Raw genomic sequence first — 22362 nt, forward strand, 5'->3', positions numbered from 1 at the left:
CTTTGTGTCTGTAGCACACTCTGGATTTCAGTTTTTAATTTAATATTGGGCAAGGACTGGCCATAAAAAAGACTATGCTATTCAAAGTAGAGGTGGATTGCTTTTCTTTTAATTCCTGAGACATTTATAGGCTCTCAGGGGAGTAGAATTTGTAACCACATAATCATCTAACATTTTCTTGTCTCCTTTGGAGATTAGTAGTTAAAAATCTATGAACTCTTTTTGCTATTCCGATACATTCTAGGTAGAGGAGATATTTTGATCTATTCCAATTTACACTGTTCAGAGAGGATGGATTTTTAGAAAATGATTTTCTACTTTCTCAATAGAGAGTTGTTAGTTTTCAGAAAGAAATAGAGTACATTCCACTTCTTTTAATAAGCATTTTTATGGTGGTTAAATACTATGTATCTATTTGCATTTCAACAGCTGATGTTTGAGCAGTGAAATGCAAATCTAATACTTAAAATCATAAATAATTTTTAAAAAATCTCTTGCAAAGGTGTTGAATGGTAGTGGTTGGACAAATCTACTTTGAATATAGGCACTGATTTTGTAATGATACTTTCACTACGGGAAAACCTCCTATAAAGAGACCAGTATTTTTGTGAGCAGTATTTGGACAAAATACTTCATAGGTCAGTAATTTGTTGACATTATTATTGATAGAATTTTGTTATATGAGTAATTGTTTCAGGGGTTTCAGAAATACAGGAAAATAATATAAATACCTCAAAAGAGATATTAAGATGTTGTGTGTGCCTTCTTGTCACTTTCCTTCCATTTACATCTCATGTTAAGATGTTTATACTTATAACTTATCTCTTTTTGTCTCTTAATAAATTTGAGATACGTAACCTGTTTCTTCACTTACAGAAACAAACAACGAAACCATTCATTCAGTCAGAAAAGTGTTCTTACCATACTGATTATTAGTCTCGAATTCTACAAAAACTGTGTTAAAATAATACATTGAAGAGTTTAAATAAATACAGTTTTTTAAAAAATGAGAGATGATTATTTTAAAATGTGTTTGCATACAATCTGGAAAAAAGTAAATTAATATAAGCAGTTATAAAAATAATTGATCTTCTCTCTCTAATATTCAAGATAAAACCAAATTGGTGTGGATAATACACACTCTAACAATTCAGAACACCTGGGTTCTAGGTCCTGATTTTGTCACTAGATATGTAATGGTGGCAGATGATAAAGTCTCCACTCTCCGTTTTTTTCCTTATAAAATGAGGCTACAAACTTTTAACCTTACTCGATCAGATTATCGTGAAAATCAAATAAGTAAAAATGCTCTAAATACTGAAAGTGTAACAAATACAAATTGGCATTACTATAATTCTTAACTATATAGAAACTATGTTGCTATAGTTCCTAGACTTCTGAATTGTGTTTTGCTGTCAAACTTGAAGGAAACTAATTCCTAAGAATATGTTCCCATGTCTAGATTCCTCTAGATGCCTCTAGAGTCCACAGCTCCATGTCAAAGTGAAACTTCAGAAATTAAAATATTGTGGCTAATTAAAAATTTTGTTTTTGCACTATCTACTCCTTTCATTACAGATTTTGTTTTGTTTGCTTGTTTTCATTGCCCCATTAAATATCTCCAGGATACAGGTTAATATTAATACCAAAGGAACTATTTTCCAACAGATCTTCAAAGCTTTAAAATTATAAAGCTCAATGGTCCAAAAAAGATTCATACTCTGTCCTGCTTTTACATTTAAGTGTTTATAAGTTTATAGAAATCTACTTTGTAGTTATAAATAGGTGCAAATTTGATCATATAATATTCCTGAAAATTCTGATGAAATTTTACCTTAAAAAAAGTAAATTTTTTTTCTTTCTCACTAGCATGCAGAAACTTAGTAGTTTATATGTGTGTACTATTTATCTACAGTCCAGGCTGGAAGTTAATGAACATCTTCTATTAATGAATCTCAGATCTCTCTTTACCTCAGGACAATTTTCTTCTATCATTTCTTTATTATTGCTTCTAACATTTATTATTTTTTCCCTGCAACTATGTTATTTCACATGTTAGGTTTTCACTTGTTTGGTTATTTCATCTTCCATGTCATTTTTCTTTTTATCATGATTGCTGCCTCTATATAATTTGCCTTTATCTTTGAGCTATTTCTTGCACTTCATTTAACAGATGATTGTTCCAGATTTTGTGACTATCATACCTTCAAATCATCTATTAAATTGTTTGGATGACAAATCACATTTTTCATTCTGAATTTTTCAAAAAATTTGTTCTATTTTATTTCCTTTTTCGTGTGGAACTTTATTTCCCTTAGGTACTTTTGTTACTATATTTTATTCAATTGTCTGTTCATCTCACGCAGCAGCTGTTTTGCCGGGTTAATGTTATTCTGACCAGACTGATCACTCCTTCTTAGTGATGGCCAGTTCAGATGGGTTGTAACTCATCAGGCTGAGCTCCTTGGGCTTAGGTATGATAGCTGTTACAAAGCAACAGGAGTTGCAAGGGGGCTGGGAGACAAAACACACACTTGCCTTATAGGCCAGCAGTGAGTAAAAATACAGGTTTCTGTGCTTTTCTGAAATCCCCAAAGAATCTTCTGTGGTCTCATTAAATCATCTATGCCTTGGGTCTCGGGAGGCTTGGCCCTGTCCATTGGCCTTGTGCCCAGAGAAAGCAGACCTATTTATACAAAGCCAATGTGACTAGGGTTTCTACAATTATTTAGGAACCAATAACTTCCCCTGATGCTCCATCTTCCATACTTCTCTCAAGGCTTCCAGTTGGCAGATTCTCTCCATGTAACTCCAACAAAATCCAGGCCTCACTTGCCTACACTCATCCACCTGAAGGCACAAGCTACCATGAGGCTCGGGAGAAGCAAAGATCAGTAGATTGGGGCTGGGAGTAGAAGAAAAAAGATAGTTTATGCTCAGATTGCATCTGCCTTATTTTTTCCCAGAATTGTACCAAAATGTTAAAAAATGAAAAACTGAATTATATGTTTATATTAAGCCATATACAATTGGACCATAGTGTTATAAATATACTTATTAGGATTTATTTATATTGATCTATTAAAATGGCAGATAATGTTTTTTAAAGATTTATTTATTCATTTATTGGGCTGTGTTGGGTCTTCATTGCTGCACAGGCTTTCTCTAGTTGCAGCGAGCGGGGGCTTCTCTTGTTGCAGAGCATGGGCTCTAGGCACTTGGGCTTCAGTAGTTGTGGCACACAGGCTCAGTAGTTGTGGCTCACAGGCTCTAGAGTGTAGGCTCAGTAGTTGTGGCTTACAGGCTTAGTTGCTCCATGGCATGTGGGAGGTTCCCAGACCAGGGATCAAACCCGTGTCCCCTGCATTGGCAGGCGGATTCTTAACCATTCCACCACCAGGGAAGTCCTGAAAATGGCAGATAATTCACAGAATTTTATTTCTAGGTCATAAAAAGATAAGTGGTCATTTGGTTTTCTAATTTTCTTCTTTGTGTTTTTCCAGTTTTTCTATTATGTGTGTATGGTATATGCATGTTCACGTGTGTATATATATAGATATAATCACAAAAAATTTTTTATAATGCTTTAGGTATTCTGAGTATAGGTTGAGATTTATTTACTATTTTAGTTTGTCTACTGTATTTTGGGGTTTAAAGTTCTGAGTAGATTGCATTATTTGACTTCCTTTATTTCATGCATCTAGCAGTGTTTTGAAATTATGAATCTCTTGCTTTTATTTATTTATTTATTTATTGTAATTCTAATTTTTTAATGTCCCTCTATTTTCACAGTTTTCAGACAATAAAAACATTTTAGGAAAATTTAAAAACTGGCAAGCTGCCTGAGCCTTAAAACCAAGAGATTTTGAACCAGTTGGTCTCCTTGCAAGTTTAGAAACCATATCAGTTAAAATTAGGTTTCACAGAAAATGGCAGAAACATCAAGGCAATAATAAATTAAATAAAATGAGTAGAAATTAATTCTCTCCCATGTAAATGTAGGTAAATACAGATAATCCAAGGTGGACAAGACATTTCCATGACCACTGGGTTCCAGCTCCTTTTTTTTTTTTTTTAAATCTTTATTGGAGTACAATTGCTTTACAATGTTTTTGTTAGTTTCTGCTGTATAACAAAGTGAATCAGCTACACATATACATATATCCCCATATCCCCTCCCTCTTGCGTCTCCCTCCCACCCTCCCTATCCCACCCCTCTAGGTGGTCACAAAGCACCAAGCTGATCTCCCTGTGCTATGCTGCTGCTTCCCACTAGCTATCGATTTTACGTTTGGTAGTGTATATATGTCCATGCCACTCTCTCACTTCGTCCCAGCTTACCCTTCCCCCTCCCCATGTCCTCAAGTCTATTCTATACATCTGCATCTTTATTCCTGTCCTGTCCCTATGTTCTTCGGAACTTTTTTTTTTTTTTAGATTCCATATATATGTGCTAGCACACAGTATTTGTTTTTCTCTTTCTGACTTACTCCACTCTGTATGACAGACTCTAGGTCCATCCACCTCACTACAAATAACTCAATTTCATTTCTTTTTATGGCTGAGTAATATTCCATTGTATATATCTGCCACATCTTCTTTATCCATTCATCTGTCGATGGACAATTAGGTTACTTCCATGTCCCGGCTATTGTAAATAGAGCTGCAATGAACATTGCGGTACATGACTCTTCTTGAAATATGGTTTTCTCAGGGTATATGCCCAGTAGTGGGATTGCTGGGTCATATGGTAGTTCTGTTTTCAGCTTTTTAAGGAACCTCCATACTCTTCTCCATAGTGGTTGTATCAATTTACATTCCCACCAACAGCGCAAGAGGGTTCCTTATTCTCCACACACTCTCCAGCATTTATTGTTTGTACATTTTTTGATGAGGCCATTCTATCCGGTGTGAGGTGATACCTCATTGTAATTTTTATTTGCATTTCTCTGATGATTAGTCATGCTGAGCATCCTTTCATGTGTTTGTTGGCAATCTGTATATCTTCTTAGGAGAAATGTCTATTTAGGTCTTCTGCCCATTTTTGGATTGGACTTTGGATAGTCAGCTGCATGACCTGCTTGTATATTTTGGAGATTAATCCTTTGTCAGTTGCTTCATTTGGAAATATTTTCTCCCATTCTGAGGGTTGTCTTTTGGTCTTGTTTATGGTTTCCTTTGCTGGGCAATAGCTTTTAGGTTTCATTAGGTCCCATTTGTTTATTTTTGTTATTTCCATTTCTCTAGGAGATGGGTCAAAAAGGATCTTGCTGTGATTTATGTCATAGAGTGTTCTGCCTATTTTCCTCTAAGCGTTTTATAGTGTCTGGCCTTACATTTAGGTCTTTAATCCATTTGGAGTTTATTTTTGTGTATGGTGTTAGGGAGTGTTCTAATTTCATTCTTTTACATGTAGCTGTCCAGTTTTCCCAGCACCACTTATTGAAGAGGCTGTCTTCTCCACTGTATATTCTTGCCTCCTTTATCAAAGATAAGGTGACCATATGTGCATGGGTTTATCTCTGGGCTTTCTATCCATTCCATTGATCTCTATTTCTGTTTTTGTGCCAGGACCATACTGTCTTGATTACTGTAGCTTTGTAGTATAGTCCAAAGTCCAGAAGGCTGATTCCTCCAGCTCCGTTTTTCTTTCTCAAGATTGCTTTGGCTATTTGGCATCTTTTATGTTTCCATACAAATTGTGAAATTTTTTATTCTAGTTCTGTGAAAAATGCCATTGGTAGTTTGATAGGGATTGCATTGAATCTGTAGATTGCCTTGGGTAGTAGAGTCATTTTCACAATGTTGATTCTTCCATTCCAAGAACCTGGTATATCTCTCCATCTGTTTGTATCATCTTTCATTTCTTTCCTCAGTGTCTTATAGTTTTCTTCATACAGGTCTTTTGTCCCCTTAAGTAGGTTTATTCCTAGGTATTTTATTCTTTTTGCTGCAGTGGTAAATGGGAGTGTTCCCTTAATTTCTCTTTTAGATTTTTCATCATTAGTGTGTAGGAATGCAAGAGTGAATCTCTTGCTTTTTTAAATGAAGAGGGTAGTAGTCGTTGAAATTTTATCTATTGATAAATACTACATCCTCTATCTATTTTGAAGCCTGCACTAGTCTACTCTCTTATCAAATGCAGCTTTGCTTTCCTTATTTTTTTCATCATATGTGTGTGAAATTATACTTTTCAGCAGTCTACTACAGAATCCTGTTGAGAAAGAAATGCATTACCTCAGCTGGACATAACTCCACTAAAATATTGAAAATTAATGAATGGCAGAAATACCAAGTATGAAATTTAGAGTGTAACCAAATACTTCCTAAGAAACAGTGACTTAAAAGCTAATGTCACCTTCTGGCAGGTATAATATATAGGTTTTACCCAAGAAAATGCATGTTACTAATATTTATGAACCTTTCTCTGCTTCTTGAAATAAAGCAATTCTATCCTTTAAAAAACAGAGGGAGCTTAATTTTTAAAATCTAAATCTCATCCTTTGATTTTATGTTGAGGGGAAATAGTGTATGAATTCAATCTAATATTTTTATTTTAAAGGTGAAAAAGTCAAAGAATAAAGATTTATCTATTTATCAGTGTGACTAAGGGACATCAAATTCCCAAATTCTGGAAGATATTTCTCTCAGACTGGATATTTGCTGGCCCTCCAAAATTTCCTAGTAAGTTAGACAGACGTTTGCCTTAGTGGAACTGGAGACCCATAACATTTTTCTCTTCTGTTTTATCTCTTACTGCGTTGTATTTTAAACTATATTTTTACATATTTGATCTCTCCTTAAGCTATGAGTCATTTAAGGGACGATGCCACACCTTACTCTTTTTGTATTGTTGGTATGGTGTACTGCTTAGATGAATGAATAAATACTAGAGTAATTTGCAGCAGGCTACAAGAAATCAAGAAAATAGACAGCCAAGCACAGAAACAAAACCAAAAAACAAAATAAAACCTCCAATCAACTGTATAAAACAAGCAAAGGAAACAATTGATCAGATTCTAAAAGTCATTCTAACAAAAATGAAGTGGAGTTTGTTTGTTTTGCCTTCAATAACTTATCTCTGCTTTATGTTATTATACAGGTGCTTTTGAGTTAATCTGTTATTACCACAACAAAAGTAGGATCTAGTAGAACGCAATTTTTTTAAAAAAGAAGAGTGTTATCTCTTGTTTCAGTCAAAATTGTGCTGCAACTAACAAAATGGGCTGCAGAGATTTCAATAAATTAGGGTGTAATTTATTTACATAGGCAATTCTGGGCTGATTTAGAATCTATGTAAAGTTATCAAGAGAGCAGGATAATTTTGTCTTTTTGTTCCACCTTAAGTTGTGTTTACCATCATCAAGGTTGCTGCATGGTTCAAAGGTAACTGCTGAAGCTTCAGCCCTCACAGTTGTTACAGACAGGGAGAGAGGGGCTAGCAGAGGGATTTTACTTAAAATGTATAGGTCACACCTGTCTTCAAGGAGGATGTAAATTTAGCTTTTCAGCATATTGTCTTGCCAGTATTCCGATACCAAAAAGAGGGACAGAAGAATGGAGAACATGCAGGTCACCAGAATGTCTCATCAAATCACAATTCCAAAGAAAAGCTCAATTATCTTGAACAGGCTCTTGTTTCAGAATAAGATACGCAAATTCAAAAAGAATGCACAGTATTGGAATCCACTAGTTTGGGACACAGATCTTCAGATCAAACACTTGATCAAAGGATAATTTATCTTTTCCTAAGGACTGTTCTGGTTACATAAACTTATGTCACCTTTGCTGAAAGTCAAAGAGAATGCAAAGTTCCTGCCTTTATAAATCACAGGCCAATCTCCAGTTACTGTGATTTATTCAGCGATAGAATATACCAAGAATATAATTTTTACACATTAGAGATTGTTGTGAGTTAAAAATGTTTACACTTGCACAAAGGGCTCTACAAACTGGGCAGTTCCATGAACTACCAAGCTCAAAAGGGCCCTGCCCTCATGCTCTACTGTTGCCATGTTAAAATTCTGGGTCCCAGTGTTTTCATTGTGCATTAGAAATCTCAAATTATGTAGCCATTCCTATCCCCACATAATATAGCAGAGAAGTCCAGAAAATAATCAGCAATAGCACTACTGAATGCTTAATGTCCAAGGAATGAAAAATAATTGTCCACTGCGGGCTATAGATTACATATATTTATGTTGCCATAGGTAACATTTACTAGATGTTGTAAATAGCACACAACCTAGAAATCACATAAATTGTGACCCTGGAGCCAATTAAATTCAGCATCTAATGGAGTGAAATTTATTGACAGCTCACTAAAATGAATTAAAAGAAGTAGTAACTGCAGTGTGTTAAAAGTAATAAAGTGTTGATTTTTCTTCTGAGCTCTTAGAAGATTATTATAAAATTGCTCTAGGCCACTCAGTTAATGTGCTACACCTAATTACTATTCTTAAATCAGTAAGGACATGTCTATTTATTGAAAAGTAACTTACTTGTTATTGTTTCTCATTTTTATTCATACTTAAGAAATTGGACACTTATTAAGTATTGAAATTGAACAAGGCACATCATAGATGTCAGGTTAATGACATGCAGCGAACAATTTGCATTCTATTGTCTCTGTTTTCAGGCACTCTTCATTTCTAACATAATTTTAGCATAGGGAGCATGAATCTATGCAAACTCCTTCCATTATTTAATTTTTAAAAGCTGAAATTTTTCACAAAGAGTTTTATGGGCAAATATAGACTCTTATTCACTTTACAGGGATGAAAATCCTTTTGAAAACTTTCTCAAGGACATTCAAGCCCCAACTATTCAAGAAAATGAAAAAAACATTTATAGATATTATCCGTAATTAATTCATCTCAGCCACCTGTGTATTACACAAAAGGCATTTCTCTGCCCTCCTTTATACTGCAATCTAAAAAGTTCAAAACAGCAAAAAGGAAATAAAATGTATAGATGACAGCACATGGAGCTAAAATATCAACACAATCAGCACTATTTTAATAAAGCATAAGAAACTAAAATCTAAATGTCACGGTAAAGAAATCAAGATAAACATTTAAATCTTATACATTAGCTATTGCTTATGTGTCTAAATGGATTGGGTTCAAGTGTTTTGTTTTTCTTTAGTGTTTCAGGTTTTGTTTGTGTCTGTTAACTTTTAAACCAGGGAGCTCCCTTAAAATAGTTTAATGCACAAGATTAACTTTGTAAATTTAAATGGCAATGTTGCAGTTAGGTATGGAGAGGTTCTCCTGACCAGTCAGCCCATAAGAGGAAATAAAAAATGTACTTCACCAAAGCCACGAGCCCGTTGTTTATAGTTCTAATGAAATATTACAGCCCAGCTCAAAACATCTTTTTAAAAAGCATACAGAAAAGTTCAGTCTTTGCTCCAATTATTGGGCTAATTGACATACTCCTCAACTTTGTTTTATTAGTGACGATGAATCCTTTAAAAGTTGATGATCTGGCAGAAGAACGTTTTCCTCATCTTGTACTAAATGGACACAGGCTAATGTAAAACTAAATGAATTCTGAAAAATGGAGCAGGAGGACTCACAAAAGCAGAAAACTAAATTGATTAAAAGCAATCCATCAGTCCTAAAGAAATTCTGCAGTTCACAAAATTCTTAAGGAACCTACCCCTTCTAAAGGAACTATTTTTGCAATACGTCAAAAGGCAATGTTTCCTATATAAGACATTTTACATAAGACAATATTTTAAGTGGGAGAGGCAAAACTTTTCACAGTACCACATTAAAGCATTAACAATTGTCCCTTTTAAAATCCTCCAGCCAAGGGACCCTTGTCTATGAATGCCTCCCTGCCCCCAACTCCTCAGGGTCCTCAAGGTTCTGTAATAAATGGAGATTAAGATGAATTTGAGACAGGAGTGGACCTGGGACATGGGACCCTTTGCTGCAGTGCTGCAACGCTTACACCTGGAACAAGTGTCTCTTCGAGCAACAAAATACAAATAAACTATAAGGGTCTAAAAATAACTGCATGCATGTGCAGTTGGGGCAAACTCTGGACAATAAGGTACAAAAAGATTAAAAAAAAACCCAACTGCCACTTTTGAAGAGGCTGGAGCAAAATCAGGGTGTCGGGAGCAAAAGCAGGGTACTGAGCATGTCCCCTGCACTCAACACCACCAAAGGGGTGGGCAGGCCACCTAAGCCACCCCTCTGCCTCGACCCCTGGACACCTCTACCCTCACCCCATATAAGGAACAAGCTCATCCTCCACTCGGGGAGCCAGTAAGGGAAACTGTTACTTGCTCTCACTGCCCCCTCCTGCAGCCACAGGGGCCCCAGTAAAGCCTTGCATGAATTTTGTGTCTGGCCTCTAGTAAATTTCTATTGATTGGGGAAGGCCAAGAACACTGGTCCGTATCAAGTCCACTTCCGTTATCTGCTGCACTGAGACAGAAAGTAGATGAAGATATTTAAATGTTTAGATTTTTATATTTTAGAAAAGCCTTACCCAAAACTTAAAGTAAATATATTAGTGTATATATTTTAAGAAAACAAGTAATTCAACTAATTTAGGATTAATTCTGTCTCTACTTTGTATGAGAAGATTCTAGAGAGGCCATGGGCGCAAGGGCAGGTAGGATTGTTCAAGCCAAGATGAAAACGGCTATCTTTATCCTAAGATTAGTGGAAGGATATTGAAGTATGCCCATGAGGAGATACTCAGTTACAGCATACTCTGTCTGCTCTCAGACAGAGCTAATCTGTCCCCTTTTGTACCCATTGCTTAAAATAATCATCTATGGCCAAACCGTGTAATGACCCCAAACATAACTTCTGTGTAACTCTAACTGAACAATATATTACTAGCTGTATAATAAGTGTAATCTTAGAAAGATTATGATGCTCTCTTTGAACATGTTAACAGGTGTAAAGGTTTTGTGTATAATCTGGAAACATAGATTAAAAAATTATATAAGCTTCAAGATTCAAAAGAAAGGGAAAAATGAAAAAGAAAATTGATCAGTGCTTTTATTTGAGAATGTGGAGGGTTTTTTTTTTTCTGTCTTAAAGTGTGATTATCCTATTTAAATAATATTTTGTAGGAAAATGCTCCTTTTTTCTGTCTCTGACCTATGAAGACAGGACAGAATTATGTTACTTATAAGCAATCACAATGCAAACCCAACCGCCCATGTGTTTAAAAAACTAGGGATTCAGAATGACAGAAACACTGGCCCTCCTTCTCCTCTGTGCACTGTAACTACATGCAATAACCATAGTTGACAAAAGTTCCTGATGTTAAATTTAGGAAACCTTTGTGCACCTTACTTTCACCAAATGAACTTAAAGCATTTATAGAGACTTTAGAGGCAAAGTAGCCCTGACTTTCACACAGAGCCCAAGTTCCTTCTACTGACTCTGCATAACTTCTCAAGGGACAGGCAGCTCCCTTCATGCTTGGACAGTTTGTGGAAACAAAATCTTCCCTCTTTTAACAACCACCCATTATACCTAATTGGCTTGGGTGTAGCAACATAAAATTAGTTTTAATTCCCTTTTAAAGTGAATTACCACCACGTATTCGAACATGTTTATTCTGTTTTCAATGTTTTCTCTTGTACGTATCCACAGACCCAGTTCTTCCAATCATTCCTACAAGCCCCTATGTGGTTGGACCCCTCCCTACCTCTTCAAATTCCTCTTGTTCCACTTTCTCTTTCACATACTATACTCCAGTCACACTCATCTTCTTTTTGTTCCTTGATCCCAAAATACCCATTCCTGCCTAAGTCTTTATGCTTGCTATTCCCAGCGTCCTGTGCCTCCGGATATGGCTAAATCCTTGGGATCTTTCCAGTCTGAGTTCAAATGGTATCTCTTTCTGTTCATAACACTTATCAGCGTTTGAAACTACTGTGTTTACTTAGTGATAAATTATTTGTTTTTGTTCCTATCTCCCTCATACCAGAATGGAAGCGTCACAATTATGGGGCCCTTGACTATCTCACTAACTGCTGAATCCCATACCAAGTAGACCAGTTCCAGGCACATAATATCTATATAATAAATATTTATTTATGAGTGAATAAATAAATATATCTATATCCTACAACCTATATTCTATGAAACAGCAAATGTCTTCTTTTATAATTACAAACCTAAGCCTACTTACATCACTCTTCTCCTTGCAGCTATGAAAATACATTCCATTTAGGGCCAATGCAGTTAGTTGCCCAAGTTATGCACTACGTCACTCTGTAGGTTGTTATTTAGTTAGACTACAATGTGAGCATCACTCACTGGAGTTGAGTGCCAAGGCCCGTTCCATTGTTCCTAGGATTAAATGCAAGCTCCAGTGCCTGGCTTATAGAACTCTCAGTATCTGGCCCCACTACACTTTCTGCTCTATTTTTCTTCCTCTACTCCCTTGACATTACTCACCAAACTTCCTAATTTACTTTCAGTTCCTCCTAGGACCACGCTTTCTCTGATCTGCTAAGCCTTCTGCAGAGAATCATTTATGCTTTTCTTTCACTCCCTCACCCTTCCATCTCTTCTGATCCTAAATTTGATTAAGCTCCTTTCTATGTGTTCTCCTCATTTTCTCTGCTTTCCTTCCCATATCATTAATCACCTCATTGTGAGTTTCAATTCTCTGTCTTCTCATTTCCTCTCTAAGGTAGGAGCTATGTTTGCCATATTGGTCCTTGTATCTCCAATGTTTGATAAGATGAACTTATCACGTGAATGAATAGTCATAACATGCTGTCCAAATTCTATACCATCTTGGCCATCTTTCTCTGTATTCTCTATTTTATCATTGTCCAATTTTAAAATTGTGGAACTCACATTTGATCTGTACCTGTGATCAAATTTCACCTTGTGCTGACCAATACAGAAAACAGTGAGGCAGTGTTCTTATATTAATATACTTTATTGGTATAACTGAATATGTTCCTACTTTTCTACTTAAAAAGTCCAAAGATAATATTCTGCAAAATCTGTATTGACCAAACTCATATTTAACAAGCTCTTCTCTTCTCTACTTCATTTCATTAGTGCCTTTTATTTCTATTTCACAAATATCCTTAGAAAATATACTTACTTTCCCTAGAAATAAGCTTCCCACTAAAATGTTTGCAAAGAAATGGTGGGTAAAATATATTTAGGTCTATCTCCTCATTTTCAGTAGCCCTAATTTGAATCCATTTTTGACCTGGTTTTATACCTGGAGAAGAAACTTGACTTCTGTGTGGCATTTAAATCAAGTTAATTTCTGTGACTTTAATAGGACATTGTTACCAAATTTTTGAATGTCCCATATTGTGACACTGATTGTCTCATAAACAATCCAAGCCTATGGGAGCATTAATAGGGGCACCCTGACAGTCAGTCCTTCACCTCCCATCCAATGTTCTGAGCACTAAAAGCAAATACATCCTATTTCTTGCCATCTACTCTTTAAAGAATAGCTACATGCTCTCTAGAATTTAATAGTCCTATTAAAGGAATTTTTCTCATGGTCAAATCTTTTAATTTTTTAGAAGCAATGTCATTATCACAAAATACTGGTACCAGCACTACAATATACATGCAAAATGATATTATTTGAGTTGACCTATTATTCAAGCAAATGGCTCTCTCCAGATTTTTTAAAGTCAGGTGGATTCGTGCTGCTACTATAATCTGATTATGAGCTAAGACAAAATTTTAATTTATTTTAAATGGCAATAAATTCAAAATGCAAATCAATGTCACCGTGATAGGATCAAATGCCTTTCAAACACAGAGCAGAGAAGGTAAGAATAATTTTGAGTATTATCTTTTAGGTATAAAATTAAGGACTAGATATTAAATCATAGAGATGAGCTGATCTTCTTAAGAAGCTCAATGAATATGAGAGTAAAATGAGTGACATGAGAGGTATTAGACCTCAGCAAACCTAAGCAAAGAGTGGGCAGGCTGAGTGTGTGAGATAAACAGCCAGGGAAGTAAGATGGAAAAGAGGACAGTGCCTGGGAGCTGCAGGAAAGATTCCGGCTGGCAGCAGAAGTAGCTGGATAAAGTGTGATAAAGAGCTTAAAAAGGTAAAAACACCCGTCAGGTTTCAGATGGCAGATGTCACCGTATACGAATCCAGGGTGGAATCACACCATAAGATAGACGAAGATGCCAAACAGAAATAATCACAGACTGCAGAGAAGTCAAGAAAGGACTCTGTTCGTTAAAAATTTGTTTGAAAACAACTGTGGTAATAAGACGATGATGAACATCCCAGGACAAACATAAAGAGCATTATTGAAATGGTAGATATCAGTCAGGAGAATTGGAAATGAGCTTTCTTTAATTAGGAACAAGAGTGGAATAACAAATGTGAAAGTGACATTTGGAAGTACTGAAGATGAGACAATACATTTTCATATGTTACTATTTGCTGATGACCTGATGATGCATTGCTGCAGAGGAACTTAAAGAGTGAATAATAGCTGGCCATCTGGTTGCAAACTTTGACAGCCTTTGAAGATAGTAGCTCATAGGGAGCAAGGAGGAAAGAAAATAGAGTTTTACCAACTGCATCAAAGTTATATGGCAGTAAAGGAGTTGCCTGATAATGAAGATAATTACCTCTTCTTGATAAGAGATGAAGGCACAAAGCTACGGCTGGATAATAAAAAATTCTTCTAGAGCAGAACAGCATAAAATTATGTTCAATTCAGGTCCCATGCATTATTAACTCCCTCAAAATTAAAGCATTTCTTTTAGTCTCTGGCAAAGCTGAGGCATGTAATGGAAAGACCACAGGCTTTGAAGTCATATAAACATGAATTCAAAATCTGACTCCACCATCTAGAAGGGTGTGATTTGGAGCAAATCTTTTAATCAATCCTCATTTTTCAAAATGAAGACATAGCTACTTATCTCATGGGTTTTTGAATGGCTTGGAAGATGAGCACATTAGATGACCACCCCATGACTTACATTCATTATTAATTTAACAAATATCTGTGGAGGGCCACCACGTGTGAAGCACTATACTAGTGTCAGAGTAGGCAAAGGTGATTAAACACAGAGGAAAGCCTCCTCCCCCAGTGTGGCTTACAGGCTTATGAGAGAGACAGTCACTAACTAGGCAATTACAAAACTAAATTTAAAATCACGATCGTGGTTAAGTGCTGCAAAAGAAAAATGCATACAATTATGAGAGTAGATAATATGGTTATTTAGTGTATTTATGTCAAGGAAGGCATCTGAAAAGTGACAAGTGAGCTGATATAAGATGGATTCACTCAAGTTCACTGGGTGAAGAAAAGTAAAAAAGGGGGGGAAGAAAAGTGAGGATTGCATGAGATGAGACTGGAGAGATAGTGAGGTGAGACAATGTAGGATAGAAAGGTCTCAAAGTATATGCATAAGGAGATAATAAATGAAAGCTACACTTTCCCCCTGTGTGCACTGCTGCTATGACCTCCCTTATCTAACCAAAGTGAAAACACCTAAACCTAACTTCTCTGTATTCCTTAGTATATACCTAGCTATGTAATAAGTGTAGCCTTCAAAGGATTGTGAGGTTCCTCTTGCGCTATTAACACATATGATGACTATCCCTCACACCTGGGATAGAAAGGGAACAGTGGAAACAGGAGTGGTCACTGCGCAGTGGGCAGAACTTGGGCCATTGACCTTTTACCACTGGGTGCGGCACAGCACTGGATCCTGAAACTGGCGCTTTGTCTGAAGAGGGCAATTCCCTCTCATGCTCACATTCCTGACCCTCCCCCCAGATTAAGATCCATCCCAAACCTTGCTTCTCACTTCTCACTTAAGTGAAAGGGCAGAGGTTCTTTTAAGCCTCTGGATGAGTTAATTACCATAATTTATTCCATATGTCAGGAGAATCTAGGTTATGTTGAACTAACAAAAACCCATAAAATATTTTAAGATGACACATTTATTCCTTGCTCATTTTTCATGACTTTCATAGGTCAGCTGGGGACTCTACTCCACATTATCCTTATTCGGGGGGAGGTAGGCTGAGGGAGTGAAAACCATCTGGGACATAACTGCATGTCATAATCATGCACACTTCCGTGGCTAAAGCAAGTCACGTGGCCTCCTCTGATTTCAAAGGAGCAAAGAAGTACAACCCTGCAGTGTTTCTGGAGTGGGGAGAACCACAGTATTGGTAAATAACCACATTGACCACATATATTTACTATCATTAGGGATTCAAAGGGCTAAAAATGAGTTTCTCATACCCATTTTCAGGGCTTCCTCTTATCCTGTGTTGTGCTTTCTTTACCATATCTATACGAACTCCAGGGCATTTATTCTGACAACTTTCATTTACTGATGTTCATTTTCAATGATTCTATAACACACAAATCTTATTCACCTTCTCTTACCTTGTAATTCTCTCCAAGCTAATGTTCCCAGGAATTGAAAGATAGCAATCAAATAATCTTACTAATCAAAATAATGCATTACATTGGTATAGAGAAATATTTAAAAGCTACTTTAACAAATAATTTCATTTTTGTTTGAAGTATAGTTGATTTACAACATTGTGTTAGTTTCAGGTGTACAGCAAAATGATTCAGTTACATATGTGTGTGTGTGTGTATATATATATATATATATATATATATATATTTCAGATTATTTTCCATTACAGGCTATTGCAAGATATTGAATATAGTTCCCTGTACGGAACAGAAAATCCTTGCTGCTCATCTATTTTATGTATAGTACTCTGTGTGTTTGTTAATCCCACACTTCTACTATATCCCTCCTCTTCTTCCCTTTTCCCTTTGGTAACCATAACTTTGGTTTCTATGCCTATGAGTCTGTTTTCTGTTTTGTACGTAGATTCATTTGTATTGGTTTTTAGATTCCATGTATAAGTGATACCATATTTGTCTTTCTCTAACACATAACAATAATAAAAAATAATATTCTTTAACAAATCCTTTCTCACCTAATATCATAACCAACTTGGAGATCCATGTTGTTCTCATTTTACAGGGAAAGAAACTGAAATTTAGATATGTATAGTGTATAGCCAAAGTGAAGTGATAATAAGTGATGAAGTCTGGATTTGAATCTATGTCTGATCACAGACTATATATTCTTTCCGCAGCACTACCTATTTCCAGATCTGACACCTACTCTTCATTGTTAAACTCTGTGTACATACAAACTATTATTCTACAGATCACACAACAGAAAGCAAACAACAGCTTGGGGGCTGATAAGGTACTGGTCAGTATGCACACTCCAGAGACTCTGCTTCAAATTCATTAACTACATGTAGGCACTCAGAGTCCCAGTGCATTAACCTCATCAGACATTGCACATAATAACTGACCCCACCCAAATCACAGGGTATGGGAAGTACTGACATAAAATAATGGAGTCATATCTCCTAAGTAGTAAAAGGATTAAAATACATTCAGAGATAAAAGAAGTAAAATACCCTTTCAAAATGTAAATTACTTCTTTCATAGCAACAATGATAATGTACTAATTCTAAGAGTCGAATAAATTATTCAGGACACTGCCATTTAGTTTGTTTCTTGAATCCACAGGGAAAAAGTAATTATGTCTAGCCCAGCCAAGCCTAGGATAACAGATGGCTGGCTATCAGGGAACAAAAGTGAAGGTAATGTCTTCAGAAATCTACCACGATGTTTCATATTTTAGTGAAAAATGTCCTTGGAGGGACCTTAGAATCAATCAGTCCAAGTTTCTCATTTTATAACCAAAGAAGTTGAGGTCCAGAGAGGTAGAGTATTTTTCCTGAGGCTACAGTTTGTGGCAATACTTAAAGGCAGAAGGCAGATTCCAACCATGAAAAGGGTGGGAAGAAAACTACCAATTATTAAGAATGCTCTTTGATGCTTTATTCATGTTGTCTCACCTCATGCTCAGATGACCACAGTGAAAACAATATGATTTTCATTTTCATTATAAACATATCAGGAATCCAGAGGTAAACCATCTAGCCTATGTTACCAAAGTACTAAAGGGCAGAGTTGAAACCAGTCTATTTTAACTCCCAAAGCTGAGTGCTTTCTCCTACACCAAAAAGCTTGAGAGCATGTGTGCACTCCCTGCTGTTGTGGGTGATCAAGTCTGGATAACAATTTGCCAACGGTGCTATTTTAAGGCATTACTACTTGTTTTTAGAAGACTTTTGACTAAAGTCTCTTCTAATGCGATCATTCTGGGATGTCTGATTAACGGGTCTGTACCTCTTTGAAGCACTGTCTTATTTGAGGGGTTGGTTAGATAATTGAAATCATTCAGGGATCATTAAGATGACTGAATTTGTCTTCCTGGATTATTGTCCCAGGCCTTTAGAACATCATCTGAATGCAGGGACCTTCTATGGAGAAGTTTCCTGAAGACTAAAGGGAGGGTTGTCTTGCAGATTTCTAATGGCTTCACTTAGTGAGAAAAGAGTTGCAGTTGGCCGTCTGGTGACTAGATAATCAAGTCTCCTAGAGGCAATGGGGTCACATCCCCCTGACCTCTCTCACTGTAATTCACCATATCCATACGATTGGGCTGGAAATAATACAGAGTGGGAGACAATGATGCAACATTCAGCTGAATAACATAATCACTCCTCTCCTAGGATCAGTGCTTGACTCATGCCCTCTTCTGAGCACGTATTGGCTTGTCTTTTCTGTTTTAAGGTAGGCACTGTCTGGTTTAGCCCGGGGCAGAGAATAAAGGGGCAGAACCAGCTGGGCTGTCATGGTGACTGGTAGCAAAGAGTAGCAACTTGTCTGACATGTTAGACTTGACTACATTCCCCATACAATGTCTAGACCTCCTTGCATTTTCCAGAGAGGTTTTCTCAACATGCTGGAGAAACTACAAGCTACCACCCACACCCATAACCCAAACAGCATCCTCACAAGGAAAGCTTCCAACTAAAAGTTCAGAGGAACAGGGGATTCAATCTGCACATGACATCTGAATGAAAACTTGTTCACAGCATTCCAGATCTCATTCAGACACATTTTAAGAATAAATAATGGCTACAAAGCATATGCAGCTATCCAGAGAACTGATTGTTCTCATAAGCAGCTTGTATGCTAGGGTTGCCTGCAGAGGTCAGTTTCGCATTGTCAAGAAGCAGCAAGACCCAACATATGGTCAGCATAAGATTTCACTATCTCCCTACTTTCCCACCATTCTCCATCCCTTGGTACGGGCCCAGCCAGACCTTAATTTAGATCTCTGCACTGCATTCTTAGACAGAAACACAGAAGATTCCTCAGTGTCTGGCACTTTGTCAATGCTTGCAATGGACTTAGCTAGGAAGAGAAAGACTAGGTAAAAGATTAGGGAAGGGTGAGTCAGGCAGTGCAACCAGAGACCTATTACAATGAGCAAGAACCACCTGGACCCTCCCTAGTTCCAAATCGAGATTCTGTTGGACTCAACTAAGTTTCATGCCCCATGTTAAGTATGCGAAAGAGTGAAAAATATTGGTAAACTTTTACTGATTATTTTATAAATTACATATTCAATGAGTTCAAAAACAAGTAATCTTTTACATTTATTTGTACAGTGCCTTACAATATGTAAAGCTTTATCATTCCTCATTTGAATCCTTTCAGATAGGAAGGGCAAGTATTATTTTTATTTTAAAACTAGGAAATGAAAGTTCATAGAGGTCGTGGGAAATGTCTAAGGTTACACAGGAAGTAAATTTTGAAGCAGTCCATACACTGCTTTTCCTATTTCCCCTCAGCCCCTTCCCCTGTCAAGTTGTATTTCAGCTACAAAGTAATCATGAGCTGTGTATTCCTTTGTTCCTTTCTCCTTTCTCTGGAGATACATATATTCTGCAAGTTTAATAGGAAGCACTGTAATTTTATTTTCTCCTCTTGTAGTCATTCAAAAGGAAAAGTAGCTTATATTTATGTTTAATTTTGTGGGTAGTCTCATTATTAAAAAATCAGGTGCAGTGTGCTTGAAGTCCTGACAGTTTTTAAAAGCTAGTTTTCAGGGGATTTTTTTGGAAGTTGTATTTAGAAAGCTGACTCTGACATTTTAACTATAGAAAAAAAATGGTGATAAATCTGTTATATTTGTCACCTTACCAAAACCAAGAAAGGTAGGAAATGGAACAGCTGGTGGATATTTCTATTCTAAACTGTCAAACAGAGCGAGCATGAAGAGAAATCTGTTGATGTTGATGCTTTTGCTCTAACCCTCTAGGCAGGGGTGGCTCTGGCAGAGAATCACTCCCGAGTACCACTTTCAGGTAGAAGTTCTAATAAGTGCCCGTGTCCAAAATGCTTGGAGAATTGTAAGAACTTTCTCCGGAAGAAGCTTATTTTTTCACAGGCAGTGCGTACTTTGAGTTAACGATTCAAGTCCCTATGGTATGGTACCAAAATTAATGGAAGAGATAACACACCCTTATTATATTCTCTATTCAGAGTAAGCAGTTCCAGAAACAAGAACCAAAATGACTGATCAAAAGTAGCCACCTCATGGTGTTTATACATCACATTTTAAACTAGATTTCACACAGCTTTCACAAATATAACTTGAAAAGGGACCATTCCTGGGTTAAACAAAATTAAGCCAAATAGTGCCTGCTTTTGGAGTTGACGGGAATGATGAGAAAACAATCAAAGTTTCACTTATTATTTATTCCCTGAGAGCAGAGAGATGAAAAATATTTTCTCAACTATGGTGGGTTGAATTTCCTGTTATTTTTGTTTCTCCCCAAATCAGTTAACTATTCTGCTCACATGATATATGTTTTCTCCCCAGAGTATTCGATTTTTAATTTTTATACTTAATACACTTTTAAAATCTGTTCAAGTGTCCTAAAGGAAGCCATTAACTTGACGAATTGATTTGTGATCTTTTTATATTTTGTAGGTTTTGTACTGTTCTTTCATGAACACTAAGAAGCTCTTTAACAAGTTAAGTTTCTCAGTATATTTTAGGGTATCATTTCCTCCTTAGATAAATGTGCTGATTTGCTTAGCACTGCTTCAGGAAGCACACAAAGCAATTTGAAAAATATGCAAACATTGTGTTGGGTTTTTTTAACACTGGAGGAAAAAATAAAATGTGTCCTACTTGAGCATACTGCCCTTTTTATTTCTGAAGGAAAAAAAAATCTCAGATCCCTATGAAAATGCCAGATAAATAACTGAGTATAATTGAAAACTTCCAAAGGAAAAAAGTGATTTCCAGTCAATCTTCAATGGAAACCGCAAGAGAATTTTCTAATACAACAAAAGTAGCGATCAGAATAGCTGGCAACTCTCTCTTTTGGTTACATTAAATATATTTAAATGACCATGGGCAGTTATAAACAATAGTAATTCCCTCAGGTACCTATCTCATCCTGCTGTTGGTTCTTCCCTCCAAATAAATAAAGAGATAAAATGTTATCGCCTAAGGAAATATATGACTAAACTAAGCACTATTAATCTTTTAAACCCAAGTGTTCTCTTATGAATATGTTTCTTAACGTCTGTTGGTTTATATAATTCTTAGGGTTAAAATTCCCCCAGCCCTTTTCCCCACAATGATATGGTTACACTCATACATATTTTCACAGCTTTACCGTCTCAACCTTTATAAAGAGATGTAATACCTTGAGTCCGTAACTAAAAGTGGGGTAAATTTACTTTCTTCTCCAGAATAGGTTTTTTCATTTCATGTTAAACAGAGCTTACCAAAGAGTATTTTGAGGCTCAATTTCTTCTTTCAAAAATATAAAGTAACAAACCTGATCTTCTTCACCAAAGTCTTGCAATTTTGAATGTTTGCAAAGAATTAAGACTAGAAAAGACGGATCTCTAATGTCAACATATAAATCTTGATTTTGTCATGTGTTTTTTTCCCTACAGATATGGCGTCAAAGCAAAAATTGTGACTGAAAAAGTTAAACACACAAAGAATGCTTTATTCAAGGTTATTGTAATAGATGAAAGAGGCCAGATTTAAATGTGAACTCAATTGCACTGAAACAAAGGGTAGCAAAGTTTTTAAAGGCTGAGGTGAGAGGGAGCTCATAGGCCATCTGTGTTTGTTTGCTAATTGGCCTTACCCAAAGAAAAAGGAAAGTTTTCTTACCTTTTCAACAGGAGGTAGTTTTACCAATTTGTAGCAAGACACCCATCAAAGTTAGGCCGTACTGTCAAACGGAGACTGGGAAAAGGGGGTGCTATTTCCTTTGATGACATTTCAAAGAGATATTGCCCAGATCCTTGGGCAATATTCCTGAGTTGTAAAACTGGCAGAGAAAACACAATTACAAGATTTTTAAAGTAAATGCTCTAAGAAAAGGGAGTTCAGAGCCCTAGAGTCAGGAAGAAGC

This window comes from Pseudorca crassidens, chromosome 4 (genome assembly GCF_039906515.1).
Source record: "Pseudorca crassidens isolate mPseCra1 chromosome 4, mPseCra1.hap1, whole genome shotgun sequence".
Lineage (NCBI taxonomy): Eukaryota > Metazoa > Chordata > Mammalia > Artiodactyla > Delphinidae > Pseudorca > Pseudorca crassidens.